Genomic DNA, 18,212 nt, shown 5'->3' with positions numbered 1-18,212 from the left:
ACCCTCAGCCAGGGGCAGCGTCCTTAACTGATCACATTACTTTTCCCTACAAATCTAAGATATTGCCTCAGAGCTCTTAACACAGGTGACCAGTAGCCATTATCGATGACTGGGATTGGCAAGGAAATGAAACCCATTTATTCTCCCCTTCTCGGATTAAAAAAAAAAAAGGACCCGGAATGCTTTCTGTGGCCCACATACTGATTTACAGTAAAATCCTGGACAGCAGTCTTCACCCACCTGTGCCTCAGTGTCCCTGCATCTCAGATGAAAGCAATTCTAACTGCTTTCTATGGACCCGACAGAGCCTTAAGTGGGAGGATCAATGAGATAATCTTGGTAACTCAATTTGAGTTTTCGGAGGCAGGCAGAATATTACAGAAATGCACAGTGGGATCATTATCTCAGGGGGCGCTGTGAAAGTGAACCTGTAAATAATTAGAAAACATTTAGCTGTTATAAAGCGCCAGGTTTAATAACGGGAATAATGAAAAAGGAAGGCTCTCCAAGCAGGCGGGCAGGTTGGGAGGCCTGGCGATCAGCTACTGCTGGGAGGACAGAGTGGTGATGCTCAAGGCTACGGTAATCTGTGTATGATGTTTTGTTCAGGTTCGGTGTAACCATGGAGACAGACTTCCCTCCTTTTTTTCTGTGGAGCTGATTCCACACTCCTCCATATATGTATACACTACACTCACATCCCCTCTTCCCACCACCCAACCCCTTCTGGGTTGGACAGAGGAGACCCTAGAGAGGGACAGCATCTGGAATCTGGACACCAGGGTTAAAGGTTTAGGTCCTGTCTCTGCCTCAGTCCTGAGTGTGTGATCATGGATAAGTCTCTCAGCCTCTGGGAGCCTCCGTCTCCTAATCTGCAAAATGAAGATAAAGTGCTTTCTCCCCCACAGGGTTATGGGAGCTCAAACTCCATCTCCAGTGGGAAAGAGCTCTGTGAACTCTCAAGAACTCACTTGCTATCCTGTTAAAAGGGACCTCAGGAACCCAGAATCACAGTAATTGAAATCCTTGTTTAATAAAAAAACACCAACAAAACAAAATCTTTGGTTCATGATATCCTCTCACTGTAGGTCTATGTGTAGCCCCACTGTGTTTTATCTGTGTATTTAATAAGAGCCCTTGAGAATTAGACCACTTAAAACTGGACCATGGCTCCAGCAGCCTGCAGCTTGGCGCAGTGCTGAGCGCCAGGTTGGGCAGCCTGCCCGGGCATGTGTCTCAGCTCTAGCCTTACTGGATGTGTAATCACAAGTTATTTAATTTCTCCGTGCCTCAGCTCCTCATCTGTAAAGTGGGATAATAATAGTATCTACCACAGAGTTGTTATGAAGATCAAATGCATTAATATTTGTAAGGCTTTTTAGGACCATGTAAATGAACTTTATCAAACCTGATGATTGCTCTCCAATTTTGGGAGAGCCTGTTGCCAAGCCGTGGCAGGATGATGAGAGGTGGACCAGATGCAAGTGCATGTGGGCTGGGAGTTGAAGCCAGAGGTCCGCGGTCTTACAGGTGAAGGCGAGGAGCTGTCCTTGGTGCTGATGCGGACACACGTCATCATGACCTGCAGGAGGGAATGGGGGCACTCTGGAACGTGCAGATATTAGGCAGTTGGGGGAGGGTTTGGTGGTGCAGAGAAAGGGGGAGAGGCTAGAGGTGTCTGCATTTCACCAGGGGAAATATGAGCGGAAACAATGTAACATGTGACAGTCAAGTCCGAAGAGCAAATGCACAGGATCTAGTGGGTGAGTCCAGCAACATGTGAGAGACTGGACAAGACTTTGGTTAACTGTGAATTTGATATGTGAACAGGGCCTGGCATATAACAGAGATATATGTGAGTTTTTATATTATTATTCTTATTGTTGCTATTGTCATTATTTTTATTTTGTGTTAACAGAGAACGCAGCCTTGGGTCACGTCGGTTGAAACATAGATAGCACGAGGGAGGTGATGGTCCCTCTCCTGTCTGCTATAGTTGAAGCACACCTGAGGCATTTGGGTGTAGTTCAGGGTTGCCTTGATTAAGAGGGACATTAATGAACTGACAGGGGTCTTCTGGGGAGGAACCAGGGAGGGTGACTTATTCAGAAGGGATGGTATGTCTTATTTATCCATTAGTGGCTTGTGGTTCTAAGAATTAAGGAAGATACGAAGAAAAAGACTGCCCTCTTGGAGTGTATACTATTCCAGGGAGTATAAACCAGGTACATGACTCACACTGTGGGAAATATACTTAAAGGGGTGTGTATGTGTGTGTGGGGGGTTCCAGATATGTAGAGAAGAATTTTAAGCCAAGGAAAGAGAAAAATGGGAGGAGGAATGGCCTGGGGACTCTGGGAGGTGTCTTGAAGTTTTTCAAGAGCTTCTGTGGCAGGGAAAAGAGCCCTGACTTGTACTATGAGACCCCAGGGACACCCTTAGAGAGAGACAGCTCTGGCGAGATCTAATAGAAGGGAACTCAGCTCGAACCAGCCTGGGCTGCTCAGCTGCTGCCTTAGTGGGTCCCCCGGAAGCTGACTCTGAAATGAGGACTTGAGGATTTGCATGCTGGCAGTTTATCTGGGAGAGGATTCCAGCAAGTCCTCGTGAAGAAGGGGGTCTATGAGAAGAGTAGGAGTGGCTGATGTAGTGTGTGTGCCTGGGGAGGTACCCCTGGGTCCCCATTGAGGACTCTGCGAGATGTCCCTGAGGCGCGAGGGAATTGGGATTTGCCCAGCAACTACCATCAGCTGCTGACCGAGGGCATTGCCAACTTTTGCCCTGCTCTGGGCGCTGGCAGAGCAGAGAGAGTGCTCGGGAATGGCGAGTGCCAAAGGCACTGGGCCGCATTGGGAGCTGGCGGTGGGTTTCCTGAACAGGATTAGTTAGGTCGGGAGGGCTTGGATGACTTTTGGTGGGGAATCGGGCTCTCCCTTGGGCAGTGTGGAATCATTAGAGCATTTTGTGTGCGTTGCCCACTGGAGAGATGTTGTAATCCCAGACCTTGTTACCCAACAGGTGAGCGGGGAGTTTGGCGGTGGGTGGACATGGAGGAAGAATAACTTTTTTAAGCTTTTTTTTTTTTTTCTTAACCACCCACTCCAGCCTCACTCTCAGGCTAATTCCAAACCCAGGAGCCCACTCAGATGCTCAGCTCTTGGCCCAACGTGCTTAGTTTGCTGACCCAAGTGAATCCTATACTGATTAATGGTGTTTTCCCAGGGGAGGGTAGCCTGGTGGCAATGAGGTAGCCCCATGGATTGGGAGAACTGTCTCTTGTCCCAGCTTTCTCCTTACCAGAGCCATGAGACTACAGACAGGTCACTTTCCTTTGGGCAGAGGGAGCTCAGCTTCCCACCTGCAGGATGAGGGGTTGGATGAGGAAATCGCTAATTCTAGAGCTGACATTTTCAGTCTCTGGAAAAGTCTGAATAACACATTAAAGCAATTTATTATTTGAGCTGCCATTAAACCATGAAGACCCTGTGTGGAAATCAGGGGCTATTATCATGGTGTGGCAAAGTGCTTCCTAATATTTTATGAATTAAACCTGGCCCCATTAAAGCACCTTTGTGAGGAAGCACATGTGCTATAAAATCAGACCGGTATGTGTGAGGGGGCGAGTAGATCATAAATAATTACTGTCACTGAGATGTGCCAGTGAAAAGCTAGCAACCGGGGTTCCCACGAGAGAAGGATCCTCACCTATTTAGTTGTCATTTAAAAGGCACCATAAAAAGCACTTTATATATATACACATATACTCTTTAAAAAATATAGTTGTAATTAGTGTGTACATAGGAGCGGAGGGAATTTATCTACATGCTAGGCACTTTCCGATTTTGTAATGGGCAGCCTCCCATTTTACTGGGGAAACTGGCATCAGAGAAGTTTGTACTTCGACCAGTGTACTCAACTGAGGGTGATTCTGCTCCCCAGGGGATACTTAGCAATGCCTGGAGACATTTTTGTCAGTCATGACTGGGGAGCGGACGCCGCTACTGGCGTCCAGTGGAAAGGGGCCAAAGATGCCGCTAAACATCTCACAGTGCGCAGGATGACCCCGCAACAAAGAATGGTCCAGCCCCAGATGTCAGCAGTGCCGAGGCTGGGATAGCCCGGCCTGGTCTCACCCTGCCGAGATCTCCCGGAGTCCCAACCCTGGCCTCTCAACATTCTTTGTTTCGCTCCAGTCCCGTGTGAGCACCCTCTGAGCTTCGGTCTCTGATCTTGAAGACGGGCCCATGCTTAGAGCGAGGTATCATCAATGTTCTTCATACTGCGGGATCCCTCGAGAAGGTGGTGAAAGCTATGGTCCTCTCTCTTCGACAATTTCCCACCTTCCACTACGCTATTTCCTCTCTAAATACACTCTTTTATAGTTTCTGCTTTTCCATCAATTATTGCCATAAACATTTCCCCACGTTTTTTACCGTCTTCATCACGGTCATTATTAAGTACTTCATACTGCCCCATCCTATTCACAAAATACTGTTTCCTGACTCATGCCTGTGTTGCTGGGCATTTATTTTTTTTGATTCCTTATAGTTTAATACCACAATGATTATTTTTCAAATAGAACATTTTTGTCTGTGGAATTATTTTCTTAGTACAATTTCCCAGGAGTATTTCTTTCTCTCTCTTTCTCCCCTCCCTTCCTCACTCTCTCTTCCTTTCTCCCTCCCTCTCTGTTCCCTCCCTCCCTCTTTTCTCTCTCACCTTCTTCCTCTCTCTCCTCCCTGCCTCCCTTCCTTCATTGTTTTATTTGATTTCATTAAACATTTTATAATAATAATAGTAATATATGCACATGCTTTAAAATTCAAAGGCATAAAACAATGTACAGTGAAAAGTCTCCCTATTTCCAGCCACTTACTTCCTCTCCCAGGGGCAACCACTGGTAGCAGTTTTCGAGTATCGTGCACATCCATTTTTTATAAATGGTGTCACACTCTGCTCGCTGTTCTGCCTGTGGGTGTGTGTGGGAGCAGCTCTCCTTTAGATGGAGGATGCGGATAAGGCCTCTTCGAGCAGATGACATTTGAGTGGAAATCTAAAGAATGGTAAGAATGGAAGGAAAAGTACAACAGGAAGAAGGGGCAGCAGGTACAAGGGTCCTGGGGTAGGAATTCATTGGCAGGTTTGAAGAACTTTAAGGAGACCAGTGGGGCCGTTGCAGAGAGAGAGAGAGAGAGAGAGAGAGAGAGAGAGAGAGAGAGAGATTGGTCAGATTGCTTGGGAGGGACTTGGTTATGCAAAGCCTTACTGGCTGTGTATAAAACTTGGACTTTATTCTAAATAAATACACTGGGATGCCTTTGGGTGCTTTTAAGCAGGGAGGTGATAGTATATGATTTGCATCTAACAAAACAGGATTCTGACTGATGAATGAAGAATGTTGAATAGAAGTATAAATAGGAAGTTTGAGGGTGATGGTCCAGGTGAGAGATACTAGAGATACTACAACAGGATGTAGTGTGAAGGTAGAGCCAACAGAATCTGCTGGCAAACTGGATGTGAAATCAGAGAAAAGAGGCATCGAGGACGACTTCTAGATTTCTGTCCTGAGCAAATGATTGTGTCCATTACTGAAAAGGGGATCTGAGTTTAGACCTGGCTGGGTTAAGTTTGTTGCGTCTATGTGATGGTGCAGAGGCAATGTCAAGTACCTGGGGTGGGGGAGGGGTGTGAGAGGTGAGAGGAAGTGGGGTGGGGAGAGTCGAGAGAGGGGAGAGGAATGACCGCATATGCCCCCAGGGATCAGAGAGGTGATCCAGGCCAGAGATATTGATTTAGAAGCCATCAGCTGGTACCTGGAGAACATTTAATGCAGGTGACACTGTGTGACTCTATTCATTTCCCCTTAACTATACCAGCACTATGTGTTATCATTCGTCTTTATTGTTAATTTTGTAATTTTGTAATTTTCCAAAGCAAACATGTCCTGTAGTGAATCTGAAGACATTGTATGGCTGCTTAGATTTGGATTCTAGGAGCTTTCTTGTGTGTTTTAGTGGCTTTACCTAAATCTAGAGTGAGAATCAAAGTCTGATGGAGTCCCAAATTAAGAAAAAAAACCTTTCCCGTTTTCCGGTCACATTCTTACATCTCCAGCCATTTTCACCCTGAACGTCGGGGGTGCTCACTGGAAAGGAACCTGCCTGCAAACAGCCAGAGCTGTTTCTCCTTTTCCTGCGTCTCCTGAATACCCAGGAGACGTGGCTCCCGCTGATCTTGCTGCAATGAATTCTAGTTGCTTTTTCATTGTAAGTCCCAATTTTCTCTACTTCTAGATTATTTTCCTTTCCGGCGGGGTCATAACTCCTGTCAAAGCTCAAGAAGCCCCAGGACACCCTTTCCCCCTCCGGTGTCAACACCGGTGACAGGAACATGCGCACATCCCTCGGAGTGGCTGTTCCTTGGACCCCGGCTCGGAGTGCGCCTTCTGTCCAACGGAAAGTGAATCTTGTAATTACGTGAACATTTACGTAAGGCAGCGTTAGCTAATTCACGGGGCAGCTATTTATGGAGCGCCAGCAGCATGCCGGGGGCCAGGACTCAGCTTCTCTTTCAGGCCCTATCAGCTCGCCACCAAGAGTCTGGGATCTTAAAGGAGGCAGGAAATTAAGGTCATGCCTCTCATAAATGGACAAACGGACACATCCATTTATAACCTAGGGGGGCCTCAAACTCTTGACACCTTACTTTGGGAAAGTTAATGGATGAGCGCAAGTAATAATGCTCAGAGTTTCAGCCTGGCATGGTGCAGTTTCCATAAAGGGCTAGGCTGAAATCCATCCCATCCCATCCTATTTCTTCCTCAGGTCCTGAGTTCCTGGTATAGGCATTGGGATACAAAAATGAATAAAGCAACTTTCTTGGTTGCAAGTAACATATTCAACTCACATTGGCTTAAGCAAAAAGATGAATTTTTATCTGCTCACGTGACTGTAAAGGTTGCATAGCTTCAGACTCAGCTAAATCCAGGTGCTCATATAATGACTTTAGGATTCAGTATCTTTTTCTCCTCCTCCCTTTGTCTTTCTTGCTGTTTCTGGTTGTATTTTTTCCCCTTTCTATCTCAGAGTTCTGCCTCCTTTGCTGGCTTCACTCGATGGCAGCTCTCTTCATGTGGGAGCCCCGCGACAGCCCCTTGTTTACATCCTGCCTGTTTAGCACCAGGAAGCCTCGCAGGGAGGGCTCATTAGCCATCCTAAGCCTGCCACTGTGAGGCATGTGGCTCCGATGACCAGGCCTGGGTCATCTGAGCTCGGGCTGGGGTCAGTCTCAACAGAAGCTCTTGGAAAGAGATTGGTGGTCTCCAAAAGAGCCAAGATGCTGCTACCAGAGTCAAGAGCATGGACGCCAGGCAGGCAGCACCAGAGATAAACCCCTCGCTCTGCTTTTCTTCAGAGAGCTCCCTGCCTGTGTCTCTCACAAGCAGTTTTCTTCTGAGATGGCCCCCATCTAGTCCTCCTGAAAATTCCTTCTTCCTCTTCCTTCTAGGTTCTGTGAGGTTCCCGCCATCGGTGATGCAGCATGCCTGACACGCTCTGTTCTCTGTCTCCACAGCTCACAGAGAAGTGTGAAGTCATCTCTGTGACCACACTTTTTCATAATTACCTGTTTACCAGTGAATGCAAAGTAAGCACAAGGGCAGGCGAGCCCTGGTATCGGGGGTTGCGTGTTTGGCAAGCTACTCTGAGACTCCCAGTGTTCTTCTGCAGGCCCTTCTGGCCTTAACTAAATGCCAACACTATCAAAGCCTCCTTGATAAAGCTTCCTTGACTCCTTGTAGCCATGGTTATCCACCCCTCCTTTATGTTCCCATTAGTGAGGTTAGAAAGAGGGGTTGCAAATTAGACTACACCATATTAGTACCTGTTGATGGAGAAATTACTTCCTGGCCCCCACCTTTGTCTCAAGGAAGCCCTGCGAGACTGAGGGTGAAACGGATAAACTTTGAGACCAACCCATCACAGTAGGCTGCCAGAACACTCTCATTCCCCACCATTTGTGAAAAATCTATCTTTGTTGTACCGAATGGCACAAAGGATGCCTTCTGGGGATCCTTCCCCTTGACCAGCCTCACCTGCACCCAAATGCTTCCTGGGTCTGGGAATATAGCTGGTGTAGGTGATTGGGGACAATGTGAACTCTTCCAGAGGGTAGACTCTGGAAGTTGTTTTAAAAGTAAAAATTTTTTGAACTTTTCTCTACAACCCACATTCTCTACCAAATTCTTCCTCAGGATAGCACAACCAGTCTCACACACACACACACACAAACACACACACACTCACACACACACACGATCATTGTGGTCTGAGAGTTTTGGGTAGCTGGGATCCAGTACCAGAGTAAGATTCTGACCTAGCCAAGAGTTTCATCTTAAACTGCATTTGAATTTCATCACCCATCCAGCCTCCATCCATTTATTCATTCATTACATATCTATCACTCCCTCATCCATCATCCATCCATTTATCCATCCGTCTTTTATCCACTCACTATACATCCATCACCCATCAATTCTTCATCCATCATCCATCTATCCATCACCACTCATCCATTTACCCATCTGCGATCCATCTATCCATCATCCATCGATCCATCCGTCCATGCACGCATCCAGTATCCATTTACCCATCATCCATAATCCATCTATACAGCAGATATTTGCTGATGCCCCTGCTGTGCCAGGCACTGCTTTAGGCAGGGTGCTCTCCCAGGTGGGTAAGAAGACCCCTGGCCTGGAAGAGCAGGACATAGTGAGAAAACTATACAAACAAAGATAATTTCACTTCTTCCTAGAGGACATATGAATGGCCAACAAATATATGAAAAGATGCTCAACGTCGCTAGCTATTAGGGAAATGCAAGTCAAAACTGCAATGAGATACCATCTTACACCTGTTACTATAGCTATAATCAACAGGACAATAACAAATGCTGGAGAGGATGCGGAGAAAAAGGAACCCTCATACATTGCTGATGGGACTGCAAATTGGTACAGTCACTATGGAAAACAGTATGGAGGTTCCTCAAAAAACTGAGAATTGATCTCCCATATTATCCAGCAATCCCTATACTGGGTATTTACCCCAAAGACTTGAAAACCCATATCCGAAAAGATATTTGCACACTGATGTTCATAGCAGCATTATTCACAGTGGCCAGGACATGGAAGCAACTATGATAGACGATTGGCTAAAGAAGCTGTGGTACATATATGCAATGGGATATTACTCAGTCATAAGAAGAGATGAAATACTGACATTTGCGACAACATGGATGGATCGCGAGATAATCACGCTAAGCGAGATAAGCCAGACAGAAAAAGTTGAAAATCACATGATATCACTTATATTTGGGATATAAACCTAAAAGCAACAAATGAGCAGGACAAACAAACAGAGGCTCATGGACATAGACTGTAGGCTAGTGGTTTCCAGAGGACTATAGACTAGGGGTTACTAGAGTAGGATAGGGGAGGAAGGGGGAGGTAGACGGGGTCAAGGGGCTCAAATACAGGGTATGGGACGAGGGTGAAGTAGGTAAAGGGGATCGAATATCTGGTAGCTGAAGGAAACTGGTCTTTGGGTGGTAAACACACAATAGAATGTCAAATGATAATGTACCCCTGAACATTATATAACTGCATTAACCAATATTACCCCAATGAACTTAATTAAAAAAACAAAACAAAACAAAACAAAACAAAAACAAAGATAATTCGAAGAGAGACAAGCGATCCCATCACACCCTAGTGCCAGCCGTTCGCTTTATGCCGATGGTCCCCCCTTATATAGAATATACCCAAAGTAATGAAAATGGCAATGGTTCACATTCGTTCAGTTCTTCACACGGTGTTTTCTCATGCATGGCCTCATTTGCTTCTTAGGACCATTCTTTGGGGGGCAGGTATTATTATCTCTATTTCTCAGATGAGGAACAGACCCAGAAGGGGCGGGGAATTGCCCAAGGTTCCTCCTCGCCTTGGACATGGTGGAGAAGAAACTCAGATGCAGGCCTTTGGCTCCTGATTACATGCTGTGAGACAAGACGCTTTCTGCAGCTTCACTCACCGTGGGTTGAGAGTCTTTCTGTCAGCTAATGCAGGCTGTGTGACATCTGGTGGTGTTATAGATGGCTGCTGGTCCCCCAGTGCCCTGCCATTCATCACCCTCTGAAACTTACCTGGGCAGGAATTAGAGCCTGGCTGACCGTGGGTCACCTCTGCAGATTCCAAGAGCTCCCTGAAGCCGAGGCCTTTCTTCTCTAACCACTGCCATAGCACCTGTAGAGAGAGGGAATTCCTGTATTTGCCGGGCACGTAGCATAGAAGTTAAGCATAGGGCCTATTAGATCCCCTCTAGAAAGTATGGTCTGCTCTGAGCCCAGGGTTGGCTCTCTGTTCAAGTGCTAGAGAGGCATTAAAGACATATCAGCACCGAGCTGGGACTTTCTCCTTGGTATTAATAGAAGGACAGGGGAAGCATTAAAAAGGAAATAATTTTCTTTCTCTGAGAGTTAAAAGCTTGGGCTCTGAAGCAAAACTACTCAGGATTTAAATTCGACATGTGTGAACTCTTATTAATATTATTCTTATCGTGACCATGGACAGAGTCTAAAGGCCACTAACAGAATAAGGTGGTGGTAAGGCGTTTACACTCTGGAATCGCACAGGCCCGTTCCAGTCCCGGCTTTGTCATCTGTTACCTTTGCAAGTGACTCATGTTCTGTGAGCCTCAGCTTACTCACCTGCAGGATCAGGATGAAAATAACAAAACATAATCAACACTAGGGAGCATTTGCTACATGCCTGGCACTGTTGCAGGCAGTCCGCATGTAATAACTCGTTTGGCATTCACAGCCTGCGAGGTGGGCACTGCCATCATCCCCATTGCACAGATGAGGAAACTGAGATAGGCAGAAGCATGTACCTTGCCCGCAGCCCCGCAGCCAGCAATTGGTAAAGGTGGGATTTAAGCCCAGGCTCTCTGGCTCCTGAGTTCCTCATGTCTTATGTGGAAAGATCAATGAGATGACATGTGTACATCAGCTGAATGCCTGGCACATAGTAGTAGTAGGGCAAATAAATAGAGCTGATAACTGCTGCCGATGGCATTAGTTGAGGGCTGAACACCGGGCTGGCCTTGGACTCGGAGCACCATGTTTGTCTGATTAGTTTCTTTCAAAATGACCCTGGAATAGAAGTGTGGTCCCGTTGTGCAGGTCATCCAGCCAGACTGAAGGGCTCCAGAGAGTCTTCTTTTCCTAGCGAGCGAGCGTTCTTCCCTGAGCTCATTATCCTCCATCCAGTGCCTGCCATGGCATTTCTCTGCCTTGGCCGTGGGTCACATTTTACTCCTGTTGCAGTCCCTGGGGCCGTCAGGATGACAGGCACGTCATGCCCAACTGTCGACCCTCTCTGTCCTAACTCATTGTTCTCTGACTTCAGACCTTGCTGGTCCTAATTATCAAAGGACAGGCGGGGATGGGAGTTCCCACTCTTTCTTAGGGTCCTTGGCCAAGGCCTGACCGTCTCTCACTTATTTTTTCATTAATTTATCAGATGTACAGAAAGCTGATCATTTCCAGTTTCTGGGGGTGGGGTGGCTATAGGGATGATCCAGCCTGGGCCGGGGTTGGAGGCCCTGGGGAAGCTGGGGACGTTTTCAGGTCCTTGTTTACGCACCTGAAGAGATGCACTCCGCAGCCCCGGGCTCTGTCTGGTCAATATCTCATTCAACCCTCATGACAGCGTGGCGAGGTAAGTGCATCCTGTTTCCACAGTCAAGGAAACTGAGTCTTCTAGAACTGCAGGTCACCCAGCCGGCAAGTGTGGGAGGCAGTTCCTTCCCAGGCTCCTCTGACTGCACGTCTTTGTCACGCTTCACCATCTCCTGCCACCAGCCACTTAGGCCTCCCTTCTGATGGGCTCTTAGCTGATTTTCCAATAATTCTCCCCTGCAGTTGTGGGGCCTGTTATTATTCATTATTGTGTTTCATAGCTTCCTAGATTGTTTTATTTTTCACTCCCGTGGCTCGTTGCTTGGGAGCAGCTGAGAACCTGCGTGCCCTCGCTCTAAACACATCGTGTTAGATGCAAGTTTATCTAATTTACATCAGAGTCAGCAGCAGCACCTTGTCAATTCCATTTTGAGCTCACTTCCTCCCTGATGATTTCCGTGCAGGTGGTGGTCTACCTGCAGCCCCTGGGCGAGCCTCCACACGAACCGCAGTTGCCTTTAGGGCTTCAGTAGGGGTTATCTATGGCTCATCTCGAGAGCACCTGTTCTTTAAGGAGCAAAACTCCGTATCTCAGCAAGAGCTGGGGTTTGGAGGCAAAAGATCTGAATTCAAGTCCTTTTGCTGCTACTTCCTAGTCGTGTGGTCTCTGGCAGATTGCCTAAGCTCCCTGAGCCTCTGTTTGTTCATCTGTGAAATGCTCTGTAATGAGGCGCTGTTTTGCTAAGATGGCAAAAAAGGGGGACACTTTGATGACATCACGTGCGGCAAAGATGTGGGAACATGGGGATCTTCACATAATGCCGGCGGTACAACAGCCATGCACAACTTTATGGCAATGTTTATTAAAACTCTAAATGTTTATACCCTTTGCCACAGCAGTTCCAACTGCTGGGGACACACCCAGAGAAACACACGGGTACAAAAAGGTGTTCAAATTACAAACAGACAAAATGTTCATCAGTGGGGATGGCTAAGTAAATTGCTGAATATTTGCTCTATAGAATGAATACATAGTAGCTATTAAAAAGAATGAAGTAAATCTATGGGTGACAAGTGGATGGACTTATTGGTGAGCGAACAAAAGCCGTGATTAGAAAGATGGAATGATAAATGTGATATAACAAACACAGAGAACACGCGTTTTCTTAAACAAAGCCTTTTACGGTTGTGAGTTAAACTTTTAGAAAAAGAAGACGCTCTGCTTCATGACTTATCAGAAAGCTGACCTCATGTAATGCCTCCGAGGTGGAAACATTGTCTCCAGCCCGGAACCCCTTGTGCCTCTGCAGTGACCCCCACCTTTACCCTGAGCAGTACGCACTGTGCTGGTGTTCATGGTGGGCACTGCCTTAATTCGTTTGATGATTTTGCCGCCTAAGCCTATAACCCTAAACCATAGTGTAATTTTGCCTGTTTTTTTTTTTTTTGTATTTACCTTAAACGAGTCACGCAATGTATCTTGTTGTGACTGGTGTTTTGTTTAACACTATTATGTGAGATTTAACCCCATAGTTGCTCTGCTTTATGTTTTTTGGGGGGACATAAACATGAGTGCAAATGACAACAAAAAGTCTGGATGGGTACCCGCTGCATGATGATGTTAGTTTGGGAGAGGGGCCTGGACGTAGGGGTGATGGTGCTCTAAGGAGATTTAGGGACCTTGTTTACTATTTGGGTTTTTCTAAAGGAGAAATGTATTGATGCATTACTTGGTTAATTGCATTTTAATAGAAAGAATAAAATGGAGAGAATAATACCTGTTTGCCAGAGTTGTCAGGAGAGTAAAAAGAGTTAACATAGGTGAAACCTGGAGCAGAGAGTAGGCACTCAGTAAAGGGAGGTGTACATGGGTGACTACAAACCGAGTCTCTTTGGGAAGTGGCCAGAGGGGCCACACAGTGGGGTGGTTAGACGCATGGGCTCCAGAACAGGTGGCCTGTGTGTAACTCCTGACTGCACCACGTGCCAGTTGTGTGACGCTGGGCACATTACTTAACTTCTGTCTTCCTCTATGAGTTTTTTCACCTGTATTAGTTATCTATTGCTGCCAAGAAAATTACCGCTAAACTTAATGGCTTAAAACAACAATACTTGTTGATTTCTCTTCAGGTTTCTACAGACCAGACGTTTAGGGGCAGTCCAGGGGCGGTTCTGGGTTGGGGTCTCCTGAGGCTGCAGTGGGTTAGGGCTGCTGGAGCATCGGCCTCCGGGTGCAACGCTCACATGATTGCCAGGCTGGGCTGCCGGAGGGTTGCTCCCCACATGTCCCTCGCCACGGCGGGGAGGGGTGGCTTGAGAGTCCTCTCAGCATGGTGGCTGGCCTGCCCCAGGGCAAGCAGTCCAGTGACCAAGCCAGAAGTTGTGATGCCTGTTGTTCCCTGGCCTTGAAAGTCACACACTGTCGCATCTGCAGTATTCTCCTGGTCACACAGGTCATCTGTAATTTGGTGAGGGGGCCACTGCACAAAGGCATGAAGAGCAGGAGGGGAGGCTCCCGGAGAGTCGTGCAAGGAGCCGGTTACCACCTCCCATTCGAAACAGGGATAATGGTACCCTCCTCCTAGGGTTTTCGGAGGGATTAAGTGTATTAATCTGTGTAAAAGTACTTAGAATATGGTAAGCTTCAGACAAGCACTAGTTATCATCAGTATTTCAGAAATGCTGCCAAATGCACCACCTTTGTGCATTTTTCTGGGGTTTATTTCACTACCTAATTTTGTAATTGTAAGTCGGCTCGCAGGTTTCCTGGAGTGACACACCAGGTAACAATAGTCACGAACAGCCGCACTTTGGAGTAATCGCCAGAGCAGCGTTTGAGCTGCTGCTCAAAGATGGCACCCCACATGGCCATTTTGCATGTCGGCTTCACTGCGCGAACTGAGTCACCAGTGCCCGGCAAGACAGTGCAGCTGATTAGAATTTACCTGGGAACAGGCATGGAGCCTTTGACTTCAATCGCTCGCCACATCAATGCCCCAGAGTGAACGAAGGCATTGATGTGACGGTAGACTCGTCACTCTCACCATAGAACAGAGAACAATGGACTGTCTTTAGTGCTTTAGTTCAAGGATCTAAAACTCAAGTGCCTACAACACCTGACAGGTACCCCAAAGTGGGAAGTGGCCGAGGGTAAGAAGAACCATGTGAGCGTGATGATAAACCGCAGCGGACCCTTGGCTTCAGTGTTGGAGAAACAATAGGGAGTGGTGGGGACTGTGGCAAAATAGGACAACAGATGTTCTGTCTCCAGGGTTATTGTTTTTTTAGTGCCAGTCATTGTCTGCAGGAATGTAGGCCAGCGCTGCCTGGATTTCTGCTCCCTCCTCTCAGTGCTTTGCTGCTATGGCTGCCACTACAGCAAACCTCTGGACTCTCGATACTCAAGTTTTCCAGTAGTTTTGTAACCGGTGTGTAAAGTGGCTAGTGGCCTGCCCGACTAGCTTCTCCTTTTTCTATAGGCCTCTAGCATTGGGGTCTCATCAAATGCCAGAGTTCAGAAAGGCCAGATCATGACAGCAGAGAGGATTTGCAAACCTCCTTCGTATATAGCATCCACAGGTTGACAAAGTGAGGCTTATCACTCTGCCAGGTCATGAGCTGGGCACTGGAGATCAAGGGTGATTCAGAGCACACCTTGAGCATCTCCTAGAGAAAATGGATGCATCTCCACAGCGCATTTGGGGCTGTGTGCTATGGACTCCAGGTTCCATGAGAAGTAGGACCTGGGTTATTTGACAGATCTGAGGGCATTTATAGTAGGACAGATGTTCTTAACTTGCCTAGAGGTGGAAGTGGGTTGGGATAGGCATTGTGGTCTTCTGCCCAATGGGGATTCTCTCTCCTTTCTTGTCTTTATTCCTTGTTCATCTGACAGGGAGGCTGACAAGGGCAGATATTTCCCTAGCTTTCCTTGTGGCCAATAGTGGTTAAATGATCCAGTTCTGGACAGTAAGATGTAAGTGGAACTCTGCTGGGGACTTTTTGGGAAATACTTTATCCTTGATGGAAAAATGTCTTTCTTATTACCTTGGATGCTTCCCTACGTCCTACATTTGGAAGTGGTTGGGTGAGGATGGGATGTCTGGAGCGTAGCAGCCATCTTGTGCCTCTAGGAGAATTTAAGAGAATTGCATCATTGAGCCACTAGCTCAGCCTTTAACCACCCACATCTAGCCTTCTTGTAGTGAGAGATACTTGAATGCTTTTTTAATTTAAGCCACTGCTAGTTGAAGTTTTTGTTTCAGCCAATAGCTGCATTCCTAATGTTACAGGGGGTGTTTGAGCATGTTATCTGAGGGTATGGAGGATTGGCTGCCCCATAGACATCCACAGGGGCTTGAATTTGCTATATCTTACCTTTATGCCATTTTATTTTTTGTAATCTCTAAATCTAAAAAAAATAAATTGTGGGACGTGGTTCCATAGTGTAGTGGTTAGTACGTCTGCTTTACACGCAGAAGGTCCCGGGTTCACACCCCAGTGGAGCCATGGTCCATGGTCTACGGCCATGCCACCCTGAACAAGCCCGATATCTGATCTCAGAAGCTAAGCAGGGTCGGACCTGGTTGGTACTTGGATGGGAGACCACCTAGGAAGACCAGGTGCTGTAGGCAGACATAATAATAAATTATAAATAAATAAATAAATCGTGAAATAGATATCACTTATGCAAAAGAGTATTTAAAATATATGCATGTAGTCTAAAGAGTAACAATAAAATACCTATATATTCACCACCTAAGTTCTGGATTAGGACATTACCAAACCTTAGACACTCTCCGTGTGCCCATCTTCCTTGCACCCCCCCTTCTCCCCAAAGCTAACTACTGTCCTTAATTTTATGATAATCCTTTTCTGCTGTTCTTTCTAGTTTGACTACCCATGTGTCTTGAAACCATATGAGGTTTAATTTTGCCCGTCTTGGATTCGTATATAAATGGAAGTACTATACGCGTTCTTTTTTAACTTGCTTCTTTTGTCCTCTAAGTTCCACGTTGCGTTTTTGAGTTTTATGCACATTGATGCGTACAGTAGAGGTTCTGTACTGTTCGCTGCTGTGTGGTTTTTGTTGTAGGATGAGCTTGCAGGTTCTGTGTTCACCCTGCGGGTGACAGGCCCACGAGATGCTTGCCGCTCTTTTGCCGTTGCCAGCAGGGCTGCTCTGGGTGTTCTTTGTCTACCTCTCAGGCCGCAGGTAGAAAGAACTTGCCTTTGAGTGGAGCTGCCGGGTCGTGGGGATGCACACGCTACCTCTGTTAGGTTTCCGAAGTGGTGGCACCATGTGCACTCCCACCAGCAGTGGCTGACAGTTGTGTTGATTACATCCTCACCGACATTTGGTCCTGGGCACGTTCCATTCTAAATGGCCCTGTGGCCAAGCAGAGTTGACCGCTGACCTTTTTAGGTGCCCTGCCCCGTTTGCCATTAATATCAGCATTCAGGCTTTAAATGACCACCCCAAAATCACTTTGGGGATCCTGAAATTAGGCCATTGGCACACTCATGGCTTTTCTTTCGGGATCTACTGATTCTGAAATACCCAATAAGGGGAAAAACTGATTTGACGCTCAGCCATCGAAACCGCGCCTGATTGATTTGGCCACATGTCAGCAGGAACTTTTCTTGAAGGTCAGCACCCAGTTTCTCTTCCTCGGTTCTATCTATGTATTTTGAATAATCAACTCCAAAGGTGGAGGCGAATTCCAGGATTCTCAGGTACGCATGCTGCGGGGAGATGAGGTGATTGGGACTGACATGAGCCCAGCCAGAAGGTCCGAAGGGAGGTGAGAAGGCCTCTCTGGGTTCTTGTCACTGACCTGGACAGGTCCCCTGACCTCTCTGAACCTCAGTGTCGACTTTGATTAAAACAGAGGTGATAATGTAGGGTTATTATGGGGAAAGGGGGTGTATAAGTCATTTAGCACAATGCTAGCATGCAGCAAGAGCTTAATAAATACTAGCAGCAACTATTGATAGTAGTCCTCATTTGAGGAGTGATGTGGTGTGGTTGAGAAAGTTCTAGGCATCACTGCTTTCACGTCGTAAGTGTGCCCCTATAAAACCTTGAGATCTGTATAGTTGTGCACCAACGAGAACAGGGCCAATGAGAACAATAGAGTTGGGGCTGATGGCTTGAAATCTAGGGACACTTGCCACCAGATCACAACAAAATCGATAACAATTCTAACAAACACTTGAGCACATGCAAACGTTCAGGGGCATTTATGTCCAGCCACGCAGTCAAGTGCGCAGTTCGACTTTAACACAGAGGCTCCAGCTGCCACTGAGAGGAAGGTCCCAGGTGGCACTAGCTTCTGATCGGGGCCATTTCATCCACACTAGACATACGATCGAAAGTGTAGCCTTTGTCATTAATCCATTGTTTCAGGAGAGGTGGGAAAGCTTATCCATCTCAACGTGCCATGTCTTCATATTATTACCTAATCCCATGACAG

General features: G+C 46.7%; 1 protein-coding gene and 1 pseudogene across 4 annotated transcripts in view; both read left to right on the top strand.

The window, feature by feature from the left end:
* GSG1L (GSG1 like) overlaps positions 1-18,212 on the top strand; it is a 183,751-nt gene that overhangs the window by 20,782 nt on the left and 144,757 nt on the right. The gene's annotated exons all lie outside the window — the stretch shown is intronic.
* Positions 16,255-16,370, top strand: LOC118607453 (annotated as a pseudogene).

Source organism: Rousettus aegyptiacus, unplaced genomic scaffold (genome assembly GCF_014176215.1).
Source record: "Rousettus aegyptiacus isolate mRouAeg1 unplaced genomic scaffold, mRouAeg1.p scaffold_m13_p_8, whole genome shotgun sequence".
Classification (NCBI taxonomy): domain Eukaryota; kingdom Metazoa; phylum Chordata; class Mammalia; order Chiroptera; family Pteropodidae; genus Rousettus; species Rousettus aegyptiacus.
Note: the sequence above shows the minus strand (reverse complement) of the source record. Positions and strands in the feature narration are given on the sequence as shown.